The sequence below is a fragment of the Petaurus breviceps genome, unplaced genomic scaffold (genome assembly GCF_028583685.1).
Source record: "Petaurus breviceps papuanus isolate PSGF00001 unplaced genomic scaffold, PetGlider_PUasm1.0 90556, whole genome shotgun sequence".
Taxonomy (NCBI): Eukaryota; Metazoa; Chordata; class Mammalia; order Diprotodontia; family Petauridae; genus Petaurus; species Petaurus breviceps.
In genome coordinates this window covers 1,330,796-1,349,044 of record NW_027187273.1, presented here as the reverse complement: position 1 = coordinate 1,349,044, position 18,249 = coordinate 1,330,796, and positions in this window count along the sequence as shown.

The window sequence follows — 18,249 nt, the reverse complement described above, 5'->3', positions numbered from 1 at the left end:
TTTGAAAGGAATAGCAAGTTATGCATCATAGATTTGCAGTTTCATTATAATACTCTTTTTTATTGTACTATGTCATGAAAATACTTGTTTTATTCCATAAACTAAAATGATTATTTTAAAAAGAAAGAAAATCAGGTTCAGTGTGTGTGCTGTATGCAGGACAGTTCAAAAAGATCAATCTCCCCTTGGAAGGAATGATGAAAGGGAGTAGATCCATCTCCATTTCCCAATGCATATCTATCTTAGTCCCCTAAACTGTTGGAGTTGATAAGCCTGGCCCAGGATCCCTCTATTCTGATCCATAAAATCTCAACCTATTAGTTAATCAATAAAATCTTATACTGCCTTCAACCCTTCAATCCCTTACCCCATTGTAATATCCTTGCTAACCCCTCCACAACCCTGAGTGACTCTCCTTCCACCTTTTCAAGTTTTGTTCATCTACTACTGAATGTAGTTGGAAGAAGTCACAGAACCATGCTGACCGTGTCTACCACAAATTATGTTATCCACTCTCAATTGAACCTTCATTGTTGCCTGCCAAAACCTTGACTCTTTCCTCCAAAAGTAGGTATTCCAGACTTTATCTTCTTTTCCCAAGTACTTACTGCCTTTCCCCTCCCTGTCTTCACAGGGCTTCAGTTCAGATTTCAAGTCCTCTTACGCTTTGCTCCAATCTTGGAAGGTGAAGCGTCCTTTCTCATTGCCAAGTGCAACCTTTCTACTTATATATTTGAGCCCACTCCCTCTTACATCTTCCAGAAAATTTTCCCTTTCCATCATCACTACACTATTTCCCTAACTTTCAGTCTCTTCTCATCCAGTTACTGTACTTACATACTATCTTCAGACATACCCAGAACATAACCATCTATTAAAAAAAAAAACTTTCTTAAAATTGAAAATTGAGGGGACGGGGGCAGCTAGGTGGCACAGTGAAGAAAGCACCGGCCCTGGAGTCAGGAGGACCTGAGTTCAAATCCAGCCTCAGGCACAACACAAAAAACTAGCCACGTGACCTTGGGCAAGTCACTTAGCCCCAATTGCCCTGCATTCCCCCCTCCAAAAAGCAAAAAAAAAAAAAAAAATTGAAAAGAAAATTGAGGGGATGCCCATCAATTGAGAAATGTCTGAACAACTTGTGCCACATGACTGTGATGGAATTCTATTGTGCTCTAAGAAATGATGAGCAGGATGATTTCAAAAAAACCTGGGAAAACTTATGTGAACTGATGCAAAGTGATGTGAGCAGAACCAAGAGGACATTGCATATAGTAACAGCAACATTGTAATGATGTCCATTGTAAAAGACTTAACTACTCTAATCAGTACAATGATCAGAGACAATTCCAAAGGACTCATGATGAAAAATACTATTCACATCTATACAGAGTGCTGATGAACTCTGAATGCAGATTGAGGCATACTTTTTTCACTTTATTTTTCTTCCTTTTTTTGTAACATGACTAATATGGAAATATATTTAGCATGATTTCACATGTATAATTGATATCATATTGCTTGCCTTCTCAATAGGAAGGGGAGAGGCAGAAGAGAGGGAAAGAATTTGGAACCCACAATTTTAAAAATTGAATGTTAAAATAAAGTATAGTTTTAAAAAACACCTTTCTTTTGACCTACCATTTCCTCATGTTAATGTACTGTTTTACTCCACCAACTCCAAGCCAAATTCCTATGGAAAGGATGACTATAGTCTTTGCTTCCACTTTATCACATCTCACCACTTCTCAGTCCCTCCCAATCTGGTTTCTATCCCTACTACCCAAATGAAACAGCTTTCTCCAACTATTTCTTAATTTCTCAATTCAATGGCCCTTTCTTAGTCCTCATTCTTTACCTTCCTGAATCATTTAGCACTACTGACCACCACCCCTCTTCTTTTGAATACTACCTCTTTCCAGTTTTCATGTCATTGTTTTCCCTTGATTTTGTTTTAATCAGTCTGGGTCCTTCTTAGACCCCTTCGCACAGTCATCATCTATATTCCACTCCTATGTGTGGTTATTTCCTAGGGCATTGCCCTTAGTACTCTTATCATCTCTCTATACTTTTTCTGGGTAATCTCCCCAATCCCCATGGGTTCAAATAGCATTTCCATGCAACTGATTCCAAAATCTCTATTTCCAGCACTCAAGTGTCTCCTGAGTTCTAGTCTCTCATCTACAACGATCTGGTGGACATCTCTACCTGACGGTCCCATAGGCTTCCCAAATTCAACATGTCTAAAACAGAACTCTTATCATCCCCCTTAAACCTCCCTTCCTCCTGACATCTGCATTTCTTTAAAAGGTATCACCATTCTTCTAGGACTCCAGGTTCCAAAGCTAATTAAGAATGATCATTCACCTTTCACTTTCATTTACCACATTCCCACATACCATCAATTGCAAAATCATTCAATATTTCTTCCTCGATATTTTTCATATCTGTTCCTTTCTCCTTTTTCTTTTTATTTAATTTCTTTTCTATTTATGGAATAAAACAAGCATTTCTAAAACCTAGCATAATAAAAAAAAAAGATGATTGCACATGTAACTGCAAATCTATTATGTGCAACTTGCTATTCCTTTTAAATGTATGATAAAGTTATTGTGTAAATTTATTTTTTCATTTCTTCCTCCCCCCTGCCCTAGAGATAGTTACCATTAGACACAAATATGTGAATATATATATATATACATGCACACATATACACACACATGCACACTCACACACACACACACAAACATATACATTTGTAAAATCATCCTATACTGGGGGCAGCTAGGTGGTGCAGTGAATAGAGCACCGGCCCTGGAGTCAGGAGGACCTGAGTTCAAATCCGGGCCCAGACACAACACAAAAAACTAGCCATGTGACCTTGGGCAAGTCACTTAACCCCAATTGCCCTACCTTCCCCCCTCCAAAAAGCAAATATGTGTGTGTGTGTGTATGTATAAAATCCTATACATACATTCTTTCTCTGGGTTCAGATAGCATCTTCTTTTATTGGTCCTTTGTAGTTAATTTGGGTATTTATAATACTCAAAATGACTTATTCACTGAAAGTTGTTTTTAAAACAATATTGCTATTACTTTATACAATGTTCTCTTGGTTCTGCTCATTTTTTTTTTTTTTTGCTTTTTGGAGGGCAATTGGAGTTAAGTGACTTGCCCAAGGTCACACAGCTAGGTTTTTTTTTTTGGGGGGGGGTGTTAAATGTCTGAGACCGAATTTGAACTCAGGTCCTCCTGACTCCAGGCCAGTGCTCTATTCACTGTGCCACCTAGTGGCTGGGTTCTGCTCATTTTGCTCTTTGTTATTTCATGCAAGTCCATTATTCCTTATTGCTATCCTTTCTCTTTTATCATACCACAACCAACCTAGTCCAGACCCTCATTAGCTCTCATCTATGTTATTGTAAAAGGCAAAAGGCTTCTGATATCCTGGCCTCTAGTTTCTCTCTTCTCTAATCCTGCTTCCATATAGCTGCCAAAGCACAGGTCTGACCATGTTATCTCTCTGCTCAAGGAACTTCAGTTCCTCCCCATTTCCTACAATAAAATACACTCTCCTTTTGGGGGCTTGGGGGCATTTAAAGCCATTCACCAGCCCTATGATTTCCTAGACTAAAAGACATCTCCTGGCCAGCAGTCCCCTATACATGTTGTCTTCCTGCTTTAGAATGCAAGATGCTCTTTGAGGGCTGGGACTGTCTCCCTTTAGTATTTTTATCTCCAGAATTTAGTGCAGTGCTTAGCAGAAAATAAGGTCTTAATAAATGCCTTTTCAGTCATTCTCAAATTATAGAGCTGAGGAGGAAGTGCATTCTAGACATAGAGGACAGCCAGTACCAATGCACGGAGATAGGAGGCAGAGTTCCTTGCATGAACTAGTAAGGTCAATTTTGTTGGACTTCGGGTGAAAGAAGGGGTAATGTGTAATTAAGTTCAATCAGTAAAATGTAAACCTTTTAAAGACAGGGATTGTTTCCCTTAACCTTTTTAACACCAATGCCCTGCACATAGTAGGTACTTAATTAATGTTTGGATTGAAATTTAATTTGTGAATGGTAAAGAAACCATTAATAAGTTCTCAAATCAGTTTTCACTTTTCCAATCTAACCAGTCCCACTTCCTCTTATTCTCTTTTCCCAAGTCTCGCCTTCCAATTCTTTAATCATCTTTGTGGGCATTTGGAATTGCTAGGGTAAAAAAAAAAATCTTTTCAAATGTTTCTTATTTTACTGTATCCCTCAGCCCAACCACTGAAGTCAAATATTTATCCAAAATGTGTTGTGCTGAATTACTGGCTCTGGAGCCAATTCTGGCCGAGTTCAGACTCTATCCACAACCCTTGATTACAAGAGCTCCAGCAGAGCTGGAGCTGAAAGGCAGAAAGATGGGCTTGTCAGCCCCTCAGACCCTTTAAAGGCATTCAGGAATTATTCCTTGTTAATTCCTACCACATGGCAAATTAAATTCTATTTAGCTGGTTTTTAAAATATTTTCCTCTCTTGATTTAATAAAGGCTGGAGCCATGCCATTATTCATAAACAGGCAGGGAAACAAATCAGAGTGAGCGGCCGGCTCCCATAAAGTGTTCCATCATCTCCCTTCTTCTCAGAAACTCAGCTGCACCTCTCAGATTTCACTACTCTGACAGCTTTAAAAGCTATGCCTTGTTGTTTTTAAAATCTGACTTTGTTTACAGTTGCAAACAGGACATGATTTTGTTTCAAGACATTTGAAATTGGGAATATGATGTGGTTTAGTCTTGACTGTTTTTTCTCAGCTCCTGCCCAATTTCCTTAAAATGATGATATATAGGTGTGTGCATATGTAAGGGAAGATGGGGGATGGGTGAGGTAGGAGAAAGAGGTTAAGGGTCCCATCCATCCTAGTGAAAGCATGCTTTCAGATAACCTATATTCAACACACATCAGATCTCTCCCACATCAGACTCACCTTCTGTTTATGTGCATATATTGTTTATTTTCAAATAGAGTAGCTGACAGACCAGGTCACCTGGATTGTTGCAAGAGTTTCCCGGCTTGTCTCCCTTCCTTCTCCAAACCATCCTTCATCCCACATTGCCAGGGCAAAGCTTAAGAATTTTCAGTGGCTTCCCACCGCCTCCAGGATAAAGGCTAAACTCTTTTGCCTGCTTTGTCATGCTTCTCTTTCACAGATACATGACTCTCACCAATAAGATATACAATCCTTAAGGGCTGAAATTATTTCGTTTTTATCTCTGTAGTCCCAGCACCTAGTAACATTATCTGACACACAGTAGGTAATAAACGCATGTTGAATTGAATTGAATTGAAAAGATTCCCTGAAACATTCACAGCTCTAATACCAACCCCCACAGATGGCATTTTGCAATCAAATGAGATGACATATATAAAGTGCTTTACCAACTTTAAAACACAATATAAATACTAGCTATGATTATTATTACTATTTCATCAGCCTTTCCCTTTGCCTCTAACATAGCAATTCTCAAACTTTTTGGCCTCGGGATCCCTTTATAATCTTAAAAATATTGATGACCCCAAAAAGCTTTTGTTTATGTGGATTATATCTATCAATAGACATCTATCTATCTATATATAAAATTACTGAATGAAAAATTCAAACTGATAAAAAAATTTTAAGTATTTTTTAATTTAAAATAACAATAATAAACTCATTACATGTTAATAAATAACATTTTCTGAACAATTATATTTTCTAAAAAAAAGTCATGAAAAGAGTGGCAGTTTTACACATCTTTAAATATCTTTTATGTCAAGCTTAATAGAAAGTTGTAGAAATATCTGTTTCTTCATTCAATTTGTTGTGATACATCATTTTAGCTAAAGTATATGAAGAAAAACTGGGCTCACACAGATATATAATTGGAAAATGGAGGAATATTTTGATAGGCAAATAATGCATTAGTATTATTGTGAAAATAATTTTGATGTCCAGGATCCCCTGAAAGAGACTCAGGGATCCCATGGCATACATGGACCATATTTGAAAACTACTGCTGTAATGCACTCTCTCCTAACCTCCTTTCAGAATCTTCATCTTCCCTTCAAGACTCAAGTTTTGCTGCCCCCTGTTCCATAAACCTTTCCCTGATCCCTGATCCCTCTCCCCACACACAACAGGAAGTATTACTGATCAAATATTCCCAGATTACTTTACATTGATCCCTGGTTTCATGAGATCTCATGATCTTGAATCATCCTTATCTGTTTATATCCTTGGATGGTAAGCTCCTTAAAGAGACAAATAGTTTTTATCTTTGCATTCCAGTGCCTAGCACAGTATCTTACACATAGTCAACACTTAACAAATATTTGTGGAATAAATGATTGGATACTTGTCCATAGACAAGTATTTGGGCATTTTATTATTAACTTTCTTATATTGCTGTATATTTTATCAGATCAACTGATCAATAAACATTTATTAAGCACTTACTACATTCCAGGCACTGTGCTAAATGCTGGGGACACAATAGCAAACAGCAACAGTCAAAAGACAGCCCCTGTCCTCAAGGAGCTTACAATCTAATGGGAGAGATAACATGCAAGCAAATAGATACAATAGAGCTATATAGGGGAAACTGAGGAAATTATCAACAAAGGGAATCCATTGGAATTAGAAGGGGTTGGGGAAGGCTTGCCGTAGAAAGTGAGATTTTAGTTGGAAGCCAGGGAGGGTCAGTAGTTAGAGCAGAGAAGGAAGAGTATCCTGGGCATAAGGGACAGCCAGAGAGCATGCCAAGGTCTGAGAGATGGAGTATCTTGTTCATAGAATAGCCAGGAGGCCAGTGTCACAAGAGCATAGAATACATATCAGGGCATAAAGTGCAAGAATACTGGAAAAGTAGGAGGAAGCTAGGTTGTAAAAGGCTCTGAATGCCAAAAAACCCAGCATTTTGTATTTGCTTCAGGAGGCAATAGGAAACCAGCAAGGTTTTTTTGAATGGGGGAGGCAATGTGGCATGATCAGATATGCATTTTAGGAAAATAATTTTTGTAGCTGAATGAAGGCTGAATTGGAGCAGGGAGGGACATGAGGCAGGTAGGCCCACCATCAAGCAAGGGGGGATGAGGGCTTGTCCTAGAAAGGTATCAGTGTCAAAGGATCATAAATTAGAGCTGAGAACTTAATGCTTTGTCTCCCCGATTAGATTGTAGGCACTCCTAGGAGAAGAATCCCAGCAAGTAACCAGGATCAGCTTTGCACCTAGATAGGGTAAGAGGTCCCCCGAAGGGTATGAAATACCACAGTTTCTCCTGAAATAAGCAAGTAACATAGGGAAGATCTCCTCAATGAGAAATATCTTTCCCACTGGAAGCCTGTCATAGATTCATTTGGTTTGACATATTCCATTGTTATAATACAACTACCCTCCAGGGAAGATTAAACCTATTAATCATTCACACCTTAATTTTCCTCAGTTAATCAGATTGCTATCATTCTCCACTTTGAAATTTATTTACTTGAAACTCTGGTTAAGGAATTAATGGCAGGGGGATAGAGAGAAGGGGAAAAAAATCTCTAAACCCAAACTCCCATAATGGAAAAAATAATCACCAGGGCTATTAAAGAAAGTAACACTTTAGAATAGATGGAGAGAGAACAGGCTTTGATGCTGTCCAGAATGACCAGCAATTTTGTTGCTGGCAGGTATGCATAATAAAGGCGTGATTGTAGACAAAGGCTCATAGTGCTACCGGCTTTGCCTAGCCTTTGTGTCATTGCCCCTAGATTTATTTGCATGGCCACCAGGACCATTACAGAGCATTGGCAGGAGTTTCATCACCCCTACTTATCTACATACCTTCTTTGAAGTTTTGAGTAGAGTCCCCAAAATTATTTGAGTGGACACAGATTGGTGATCAGGGCCATGACAGAAGGTCAAAGGAAATCTTTTCTCAAGGACTTCAAGCAGTAGCCAAACAAGAGTAAGTCAAAAGAATAGACTCAGTCTGGGGTTTCTGCTGGTTTTTGAGGTAGTCCTGATGTATCAGAGAGAATGGAAATTGTTAAGATCTGGGTTCCAAGGAACAGAGATGGAAACTACAAAAGCATTCTTTTTCTATGGACCAGTTGCCTCCCCTTCATACACCTCAAAAAAAGTTACAAGTATTATCCTCTGAAGCCAATGAAAGCCGAAGGAAGCAGCTCTAACATTTTCCAGCTGTATAATCACACATAAATCACTTGACCGCATTGTATTTCTATTTCTTCATCTATAAAATGGGGAGAACAATACCTGTTTCAATTACTTCCCACCATGGTTGTGAAATTAAACAAGAACTCCTATAAAACATTTTGTAAACCTTACAGCATTATATTCATTTCAGATTTTATTTTGCTGGCTGACTTGTTGTGTGTGATGGTTCATAGCTTTATTTAGTCTATTTCTAAAACAGATTTAGCCATCTCTTGTCTTCCTCCCATAGAATGTAAGCTCTTTGAAAGCAGGGGCTGTTTCATTTTTATCATGTAATTCCTAGAACCTAGCACAGTACATGACACAAAATAGGCGTTTGATATACATCAGTTGATTGATTAATTGCCAGAAAGAGGTACTAGCCTAGGTAGCCCCCCCAGGAAATGGTAGCAAAAAGCAACAGATGACCCTGAAGAGTCTGAATAACTAAAGGAATCAGACCACAGAAAGAGCAGCTCAGTGATCATAAGAATAATAAATATGCCTGGAAGAGACCAGGGATCAAAATTCAGCAGTGAAATATAGGGAGCAGTGCGAGAACATTAGTAAGGTGCCGTGGCAATTCTTTAACATCCGAGGAACGAGTTGCCCCTGCCATATGTGTGCCTTTCCCTTGCCACACTTCATCCGGACATAGATCCCCTTTCATGCGTGTTCCTTGACTACACACGTTCCCTATGTATGTGCTTTCTATGGGTATCTCCTGGCCGTGCTTATTCTGGGCACGTGTGCCTTCCTCCACTGTTGGTATTACAACCTTAGAAGAGGGTACTCATGCATGGAGGGGGATTTTTTCTTATCACTAAATTTGCTATGCTATTTGATTAAGTGTCTTTTACTCTTAACCTACTGTGTCTTCTGGCCTTGTAAAATTAAATGCATCAGTGAAGATTTGTAAGCTATGGTTCTGAATGAATGCTGCCCACAAAATTCCTGGGATTCAATGTGGGGGTGGGGAAGCAGGGGTAGGGACATGTACTACACAGAAAATATGATCTCATCTGGTTTTGAATTAGAAAAGACCTCAGAGATTACCTAATTCAACACCCCTCATTTTACCCATGAAAAAATTGAGACCCAGAGAGGTTAAGCAGCTTGTCCAAGGTCACACAGTTAGTAAGCACCAAAGCTAGGTCTCCAATTCAGCTCTTAGAGCCTTTGACTGCAATTCTACTTCTTGTTCTACTATACTACAATATTAAATAATGAATATACCTGCTCCCTTTTCTGCCACTGCAAAAGAATATATCAAATACACAGAGTAAATAAATCCCTAGCTAAGGAAAAAGGCAGTCTCTGAAGATAACCAAACAGCTAAGCCAGGCTCCTTATGCAAAAAAAAAAAATAATAACGGCAGCTGGCTTACTCTTGTCTAAGGAGTCGTATCTCTTAGGCTCCTGCCAGAAGCTTTTAATTCACTTCAAGTTCTTTGTTCCTGTGATCTCAGGCAGCAATGACCTTGGATTTGGGCCTTCTCCATTCTTTCCCCTCTGGAGTTCCTTGATAAAGGATCCCCACTTCATTAGACATAGAAGGGCCAAGCATAGAGAGCAGCTGGAACTTTGAATGTCTAGTTACACGGCGGTCCTCAGTGTCATCGTCTCCCTTTGCTCTCCTTAAGCAATGAGCTCCTGAGTGTGATTAGGTTCTGGGCAGGGGAAATAGAAAGGAAAGAAAGTGAAGAAAATCCTCCCAGAGAGAAAATTGGCACATAATGTGTCCTGCCCTCTCCCTCCACCCCCTTTCAGGAATGGAAAAGAAGGGAGAAAAGGATACCAAAATGTCTCCTAAAGTAGGCGTAGAATCTGAATGGATTGAAAGAAGGCCAAGCATCCCTGGCAAGGTAAAATGTTCTAGGCTAGTAGTTCATAATTGTCTCATATATCTCTTCAGCAGTCTGGTGAAGCCAGCCCCTTTCTCAGAATATTGGTTGGTTTCTATATTCATGATTAAAAGAAATGCTAAATTTCCTCTACAGGTGAGTGGAAATTAAGATATATTTTTTTCTTTTCCAAGTTGACAACCCTCTTGAAATCTACACACAGGGTCTGTGTACCCAGGTTAAGAACCCTTGCCCTAAAGGAAGAAGTGATCATAATACGTTTAGAAGACAATGAAGAAAGCAGCCTTACTCATTCAGAGAAGGAGTTAATGTAAGGGAATAAGGTGAGACATGCCTGAAAAGATAGATTCCAGATTGTGCAGAGCCTTGATTGCCACTGCCTCAGATTGGTTCAACCTAGCCATTGAAGGCTTTTCAACAGAGAGATAACATAATGCAAAGAGTTTTCCTAGAGATTATTCTAAGGGCAGATGTTTTACACTGTTTTACCCCCCCTTGCATCAAAATCAATTCTGATTCATGTAGTAGGATTGGCAATCTTTCTCTAAAGGAGACCAGATGGAATATATAATTTCTTCTAGCTTTGTCTTCAGGATATTTCAGAAAGAAGCCTGGGGGTAATTTGTTTAACCATACCCAAGTGCTCAAGGGAAAGTATGTGGGATGGAGGATGGTCTAAGAGAGAACAGCTTCCCTCGACCCCCCCCCATTTCCACCATACACACAAGACCCCAGAAACTAGTAGGAAATACTGATGCAGATGCAAATAGTTACATTTAACTGGGGAGATAGGATCCTGCTTAACCAACATATAAGAAGAAACCATGCTTACAATCCCCTGGAATCTCTTGTTTGTGAGGTATGTGGCCATGAGAACTGGTTTACAAAAGGATTCAGAAAAAATGGAGGTACTCAGCTAGAGGCCATTGCTGAACTGTAAGTACAACCAGCCAAGACAGACTCTACAGGATATTCATTTTTTATAGGTCACTTGCCTTCCCTCCTCAGCCCCAGCCCCCTCACCTCAAAGAGATCAAGTATTCTGTTCTGGAGACAAGGAAAATTTCAAGAAGCAGAGCTTTGGAGCAATTGAGGAGGGAGCCTGTATTGAGCAAGCACCTTCTGGGAGCTGAGACCTGCAAAAGGCAGCCCTACAGAGGACAACAGAAGACCAGCCATAGGGAAATACTGAGACAGCAGAGCAAATCTCAGCTGGCCCCCTGCGTGGGGCACCTACCCACATCACCACAGTCACTGAGAGTGTACCGATCTCTATTTTCTACATGTCTGACACAAGTCCTATCCTTTTCCATTAACTTGAAAATAAAACCAATCATGTCCTGTCTCATCAGGCTATGTGATTTTTAGGGGAAATAGAGTGTACCCTTAGATAGAGGTATCAGACACAAAATTATCTGAGTAGGAACAACAAGCCAGAGAAGTGAGAGGTCCCCAAGGTCTACAGGGGCCCATCATGTCAGGAGAAAGTTTCTGACAAAAAACACCCATACTATATGCCACTCTTCACTACCAGCTGAGCCATACAGGTACACCCAATTATAGCATAGCTGCAGGTACAGAATACCAGCTGTGCCTATGGTAGCATTTTATACGTATGATATACTCAAGAGACAATCCTAAATTCACTGATTTTTGTTTATAGAATCTCCAAAGTACGACTCAACTAAAACCTAGGATTTCTCAAAGGAACCCAAGCACCCTTAATGTCTTAGTAATAACCAAGAAACAAGAGGAACAGCAGCAGTTTTCCTTCCCTATTAATAACCAACTTTTCTCCATGCACAGATGAATGGTTAGAACACAGCATTCACAGTGGGGGCCAAGCTGAACTTGGCATAGCTGGAATTCCGTGGATTGCCTCGTTCAAGTCTACCTCATTCAAGTCACACATGGAATGCGGCCTGGAAGCAAGTATAAAGACATGCCCAGTTTTTTCAAAGAAAATTCATACACTGGAGGAGTTAGTTGAACTGACCCTCCATTCCATTACAGAGGCCACACCCCAAGCTAACGCCAGCACTATCCCACTTGAATCCTGGGTAGTGTATTATGCTAAATTAAGAATTCGACAATGTTTGTCTTTGTTAATTTCCACCTTCTAATTCCATACAAGTTTCTTACAACTTTGCTTTGTAAGCAGCCTCATGAGTTCTTTCACTCAGAAAGGAAATCCTCCAATGTTACTATCTTTTAAACAATAGACCTTTGGGAAATCAATATTGAACCCAAAAAGATGAGTTTCTAATGGTGAACTTTCAAATAGCATGAAAGTCTAGTGGAAGAAGAATTCTTGGGAGGAAGGATTATTCTATTCCTAAGTCTCATTAGATAAACAATCTTCTATTCAGTCTATGCATAAAGCTGATGCTGCCTCCAATCGCCTTTCGTTTCCATAGGTCACTTCCTCTGCCTGTTCTTATCTCCTTTTCTCTGGAACCCAGTCACAAAAGTTAAGTATACAAGAATATCCAACTAAAATGTACAACCTAGCTTTTTCTTCCTTAGGGTTTTATGTTGAAAAGCATATCCAATAACTTCTCAGAGAATATAGTAGGGAGCATCCTAGTTTTATTTAGTTAGTTAAATTAATTCCGTTTTAATATTTCCATTAGCCATTTAATTCATTCTAAAACCTGGCACTGCAAAGTAATAAAATCTTCCAAATATTGACAGACAGAAAAGTAAATGTCACCCAGCTCTAACCATCTGTTTTTTAACCAAATCCTTCCAGATAGAGAGCTTGCTATCATAATTTATTTATCCATTAATAATAGGCCTAGTTTTATCACCACTTATTCCCATCCCACAATTAAAAAAAAAAAACAGAGAATCTCCACTAAGTCAACATCTGTGTTTGGTAAATTTTGAGAATCCATTTCTAGAACCTTCTTGGTCAGCAGGCTAAGAATACTCAAAAAGGCACACAAGCATGTTGGGTGATGAAACTGAAAATTCAAAAAGAAACACCAGTGGCATTTATTTCTTCGAATCTATGATTTCATCAAAATAGGTACTCCCCCAATTGTACAGTTATGATCAACCAGGGCTGCTGTATTCTGTATGACTCTCATCCAAGTCCTCCCATAAATCCCTTCTGGCAGGTCCATCAAAAGAACTAGGGGGTTTCCTCTAAATTAGGGATTCTTAACCCAGGATCTGTGATCATTTTGGTATTTTTTTTATTATTTTGAAAACTACATTTCAATTTAATTCATCTTCTTTCAAGTCCTATGTGTTGTCTTACATTATTCTTAGAGGAGTCCGAAGACTTCACCAGACTGTCAGAGAGATCCATCTCTCACACACACACACACACACACACACACACACACACGGAAACCTTGGACTAGATCTTATAGTTTCCAAATGAATAAATACATTTTGTTATTATTTTATAGAGTTCTGTAATATATCCCTTTGATAATTTGACTGGTACAGCATTAAAATTATGAATTAACTTCGGCAATATTGTCACTCTTATTACATTGGCACAGCCCAACCCCCAGGATTAAAACTGTCTCAAGCTGTTTAAGTTGTTCTTCATTTCTTTAGGGAACACATGGCAATCAAGCCATACAAGTATTTTGTGTGTTTTGGTAGATTGATCCTCAGATATTGTATATACTGTGTTGTTATCTGGAAGGGGATTTCCTTTTCTCTTATTCCCTCTTGAATTTTCCTAATAATTTATGTACAAATGCTACACATTTCTGAGGGTTTATTTTTGAGCCTGCAACTTTGCTAAAGCTATTAATTGTCTCAATTATTATACTTTCTTATTCCTTGGGATTTTCAAAGTGAACCGTCATATTATCAGCAAAAGGAAATAGTTTTATCTTCTCTTTACTTATCTTTACACCTTTAATTTTTTTTCCCTTGTCTTATTCCTTTTGCTGGCATTTCTATGACTTTATCAAATAATAGTGGGGAAAGTAAGTATCCTTACTCAGTTCAATAAATCTGTGATCTCATCAATATAGGTATTCCCTCCAATGATGCAGGTCTCAATACATCCATGGCTGTTCTATCCTATATGACTATGATCCAAATCCATTTCAAGTCCTTATTAAATACATCCTGTGTTTATTAGGAAAGGTTCTAATGTATTCTTATTGCATATGATGCTTATTTTCACATTAAGACATACTTTTATGGTATTAAAAAGGTCCCTTTATGCCTATACATTGTACAAATTTTAGAATAAAGTGGTATACTTTGCTAAAGGCTTTTTCTGCTTCCAATGAAATAATTTTATGGTTTTGAACATTTTTGCTTTTAATATGATTAATTATGTTTATTGTTTTCCTAATGTTAAGTCATCTTTGCATCCTTGGTATATCAAGGGGAATAATGAAAAAAGGTAAGGATGAAGTGTGAATAGAACTTCTAGAGTGCAAACTTTATTGTAAAACAGTAGCCATCAAACCATTTAGCATTGGTTAAAAGAGAGAGACCTCAGGTGGCACAGTAAATAGAGCACCAGCCCTGGAGTCAGGAGGACCTGAGTTCAAATCTGACCTCAGACACTTGACACACTTACTTGCCATGTGACTTTGGACACGTCACTTAACCCCAATTGCCCTCCAGAAAGAAAAAAAAAAGAAAAAGAGAGTTCAATGAAACAGACTAGATAAGGGTATCAAAAGCAATGAAACTCAATAACCCAGTGCTTGATAAACCAGAAAAGAAGTTATTTCAGAAACACTGCTCTATTTGATTAAAAAAAAAATTGTTAGGAAAACTGGAAAACAGGAAGAAATTAGGCTTAGACCACTCCCTTATACCACATGGTACAATATGTTCAAAATGAATGTGACCTTAGCATTAAAGATTATACTATTTTAAAAATAGAGGAGTAATAGATCATATAGCTCTCACAACTGTGGGGAGAAGATGTATTCTTAATCAAAGGATGGAGGAAATTACAGAATATAAAATAGATAATGTTGATTATATGAAATGGAAAAACTTCAACGGAAACAAAATTAACCTACCTAGCATAAAAGAAGTGGATAAAAAATCTTTGTATCTTATTTCTCTCTAAAATTTTGTTATCTAAGATATATAAACCATTAATGGACATATATGAAATGTAAAGCTATTCCCCAATAGATAAGTTGTCAAAGGATAAGAACAGTTCTCAATAGAAAAATTATAAACTATTACTCATATGAATGAATGCTCCAAATCACTAATACTAAAAGAAATGCAAATCAAAACAACTCTGACATTTGACCTCACACCCTACAAATTGTCAAAGATGACAAGGATAGGAATAGTCAATGTTGGAGGGATATGGGAAAATAGGCACACTAATGTATTGTTGGTATTGCTGTGGATCAATAAAACCATTTTGGAAAGTAATTTGGAATTATGCAAATAAAGTAACTAAAATATCCATACCCTTTGACCCAGAGATTCTATTACTAGGTTTATACCTCAAGGAGACCACTGATAACAAGAAAGTCCCCATATACAATAAAATATTTGTAATAGTACTTTATGTGATAGTAAAGAATTGGAAACAAAGTAGATGCTCATCAAGTGGGGAATGGCTTAACAAATTGTGGTTTATAAATGTAATGGAATATTACTGTGCACAGTACAATACCATGAACAATATGATGAATATAGAGAAGCATGGGGAAATCTACACGAACTGATGCAGAATGAGGCAAGCAAAGCCAGGAAAACATTATGTACAATAATTACGAGAATACACTTATACACATCTAAGGTGAACGTTGCAAAATTGCAAAAAAGAAACATGGTTCAAAAGAAGAGATAGAAGATGACATCACCACTTTGCAGACGTATTGGTTAATTTTTCTCACTTTTTTTCTCTTCTTTTTCTTTTTATGGGGCAGGAAGACTTTTTAAAATATGTGTTATATTGCATGACTCTCTGGAAAGGGATAGGGAGGCAAGAGCTGCTGGGAGAAATTATGGTGATGTAAAAAAAAAAGACATAAGTAAAAACATTTTTTTTAAAAGTCACAATAATGAAAAGAATTCCTGTAGATACATACCAATGGAGGACACAGGTTGATCAGGCTATCCAACAGTTATGCCTTGATCTTAATATATAACCAATCCACAGTAACATTTTTTTAATAGGCTTAGGTTATTTATTCTAAAAGACTTAAAATTGCTCTCGCACACCACACATTTATTTATCCAGATACTCATGGGGAAAGATCATCCATCAGTTTACAGCTTGGATTCCCTTTCCACAAATCTACTAATGGTTTGATTTAATATTTACCAAGAGCCTACAACCTATCAGGCTCTGTGAGAAAGAAAAAAGGAGTAGGGGATAAAATGCAAATGAAGTCATTCCCTATTCTCTAGAAACCTAATTGCTCAGTAAACAAGGGCAACCCATCTGAGCAATTGCAACAATTAAGAGGCACTTCACTGACTGTTGTCCATAGTGTTCATGTTCTGGACTAGTGCCAAAAATAATATTTGTAGGCAGCCCCAGTTGACCCCACAGGAGGAGGGCCCAAAGTTCTGATAGAAGTCTAATACTCCCATCTTTCATGAATGAAGGACCTTTTTTATTTCAAAATTTTTCAAAGTGCTTTTCATACCTATAGATTGGGAGTTAGAAGACCTGGGTTTGGGTCCCCGTTCTGCCATTTACTAGATATGTGACCTTGAATAATTCACAATCTTCCTGAGCCTTAGTTTCCTTATCAGCAAAATGGGGGAAAAGGGCCAGATATGCTGCCTACCTCCAGGGCTATTGTGAGAGTCAAATGAGTAAATTTTTACTTAATGCTAAACTATAAAGTGTTATATGAGCATCTGCTATTATATAGTTATATTACTATATAACTAAGTCATCATATTTGTTGTTGTCATTCAGTCATTTTTTCAGTAATGTCCAACCCTTTGTGACCCTATTTGAGATTTTCTTGGCAAAGATACTGGGGTGGCTTGCCATTTCCTTCTCCAGCTCATTTTACAGATGAGGAAACTGAGGCAAATAGGCTTAAATGACTTGCCCAGGGTCACACAGCTAGTGTCTGAGCCAAACTGGAACTCAGGAAGATGAGTATCCCTGACTCTAAATCCCACACTCTATCCACTGTACCACCTGGCTGACCCCTGTGCCACCTGGCTGTCATCATATACCTATTATTATTATTATATCTCTGGTACTCATGTCTCTCAAGGCTATTCTAGTAAAGCTACTTAACAGAGTACGCCATTTGACAATTTTCTTGCCACCAAATAAACTCAAAATTCCCACAAGCACTCAGTTAATCATATTTCACTTCCTCATAAACACAATAGACTCAAAGTCTCAGTTTTGTTTCCCTTCTGGTCTTTTCCATAGTAGGTTTTCCCCTTCAGATGAGTTCCTCTCCTGGTCATTATAAAACTCATACAACTTCCCCATTTCAGTGGGATCAAAGACTCTTTCATGTTCAAGATCACACTTGCTTGTTCTTCCTTTTTCCCCTTCCATTTCCTTTTATTTTTAAAATAAGTTTTATCAGTATCTTTTTTTTTTATTTTTTGGAGGGCTATTGGGGTGAAGTGACTTGCCCAAAGTCACTAGTTTTTGTGCTAAGTGTCTGAGGTCGGATTCGAACGCAGGTCCTCCTGACTCCAGGGCTGGTGCTCTATTCACTGCACCACCTAGCCACTCCTATCAATATCTTTTGTCTTGATATTGTCATAATTTCATTTCCAACATCTGAGCAACATTTGACAAAGAAAAACAAGTAAGTATATAATACGGTAATTTTATCTAGCACAATATATTGTATTCTGTCTAAGTAGTCTTCCACATCCCTGCCATGAAGGAGGAGCTATATTCCATTATATTTCATTTATCTCTAGGACCAGGATTGATTTTCCTTTTTAGATTCATTTTATAAATGTCTTTTGTCTTTATATTAGCTATTCTCACTTGTCTCTTCAGTCTGAACCCTCCGCCTGGAAAACAAAAATAATTAAACAATGACATCGGATACAGCAAACTTGGCCAATGTATACAATATACTCTCCTGGTAGTACCTCATCTTTTTGTTTGTTTTTGCTTTTTGGAAGGGCAATTGGGGTTAAGTGACTTGCCCAAGGTCACATGGCTAGTTTTGTGTTGTGTCTGAGTTCAGATTTGAACTCAGG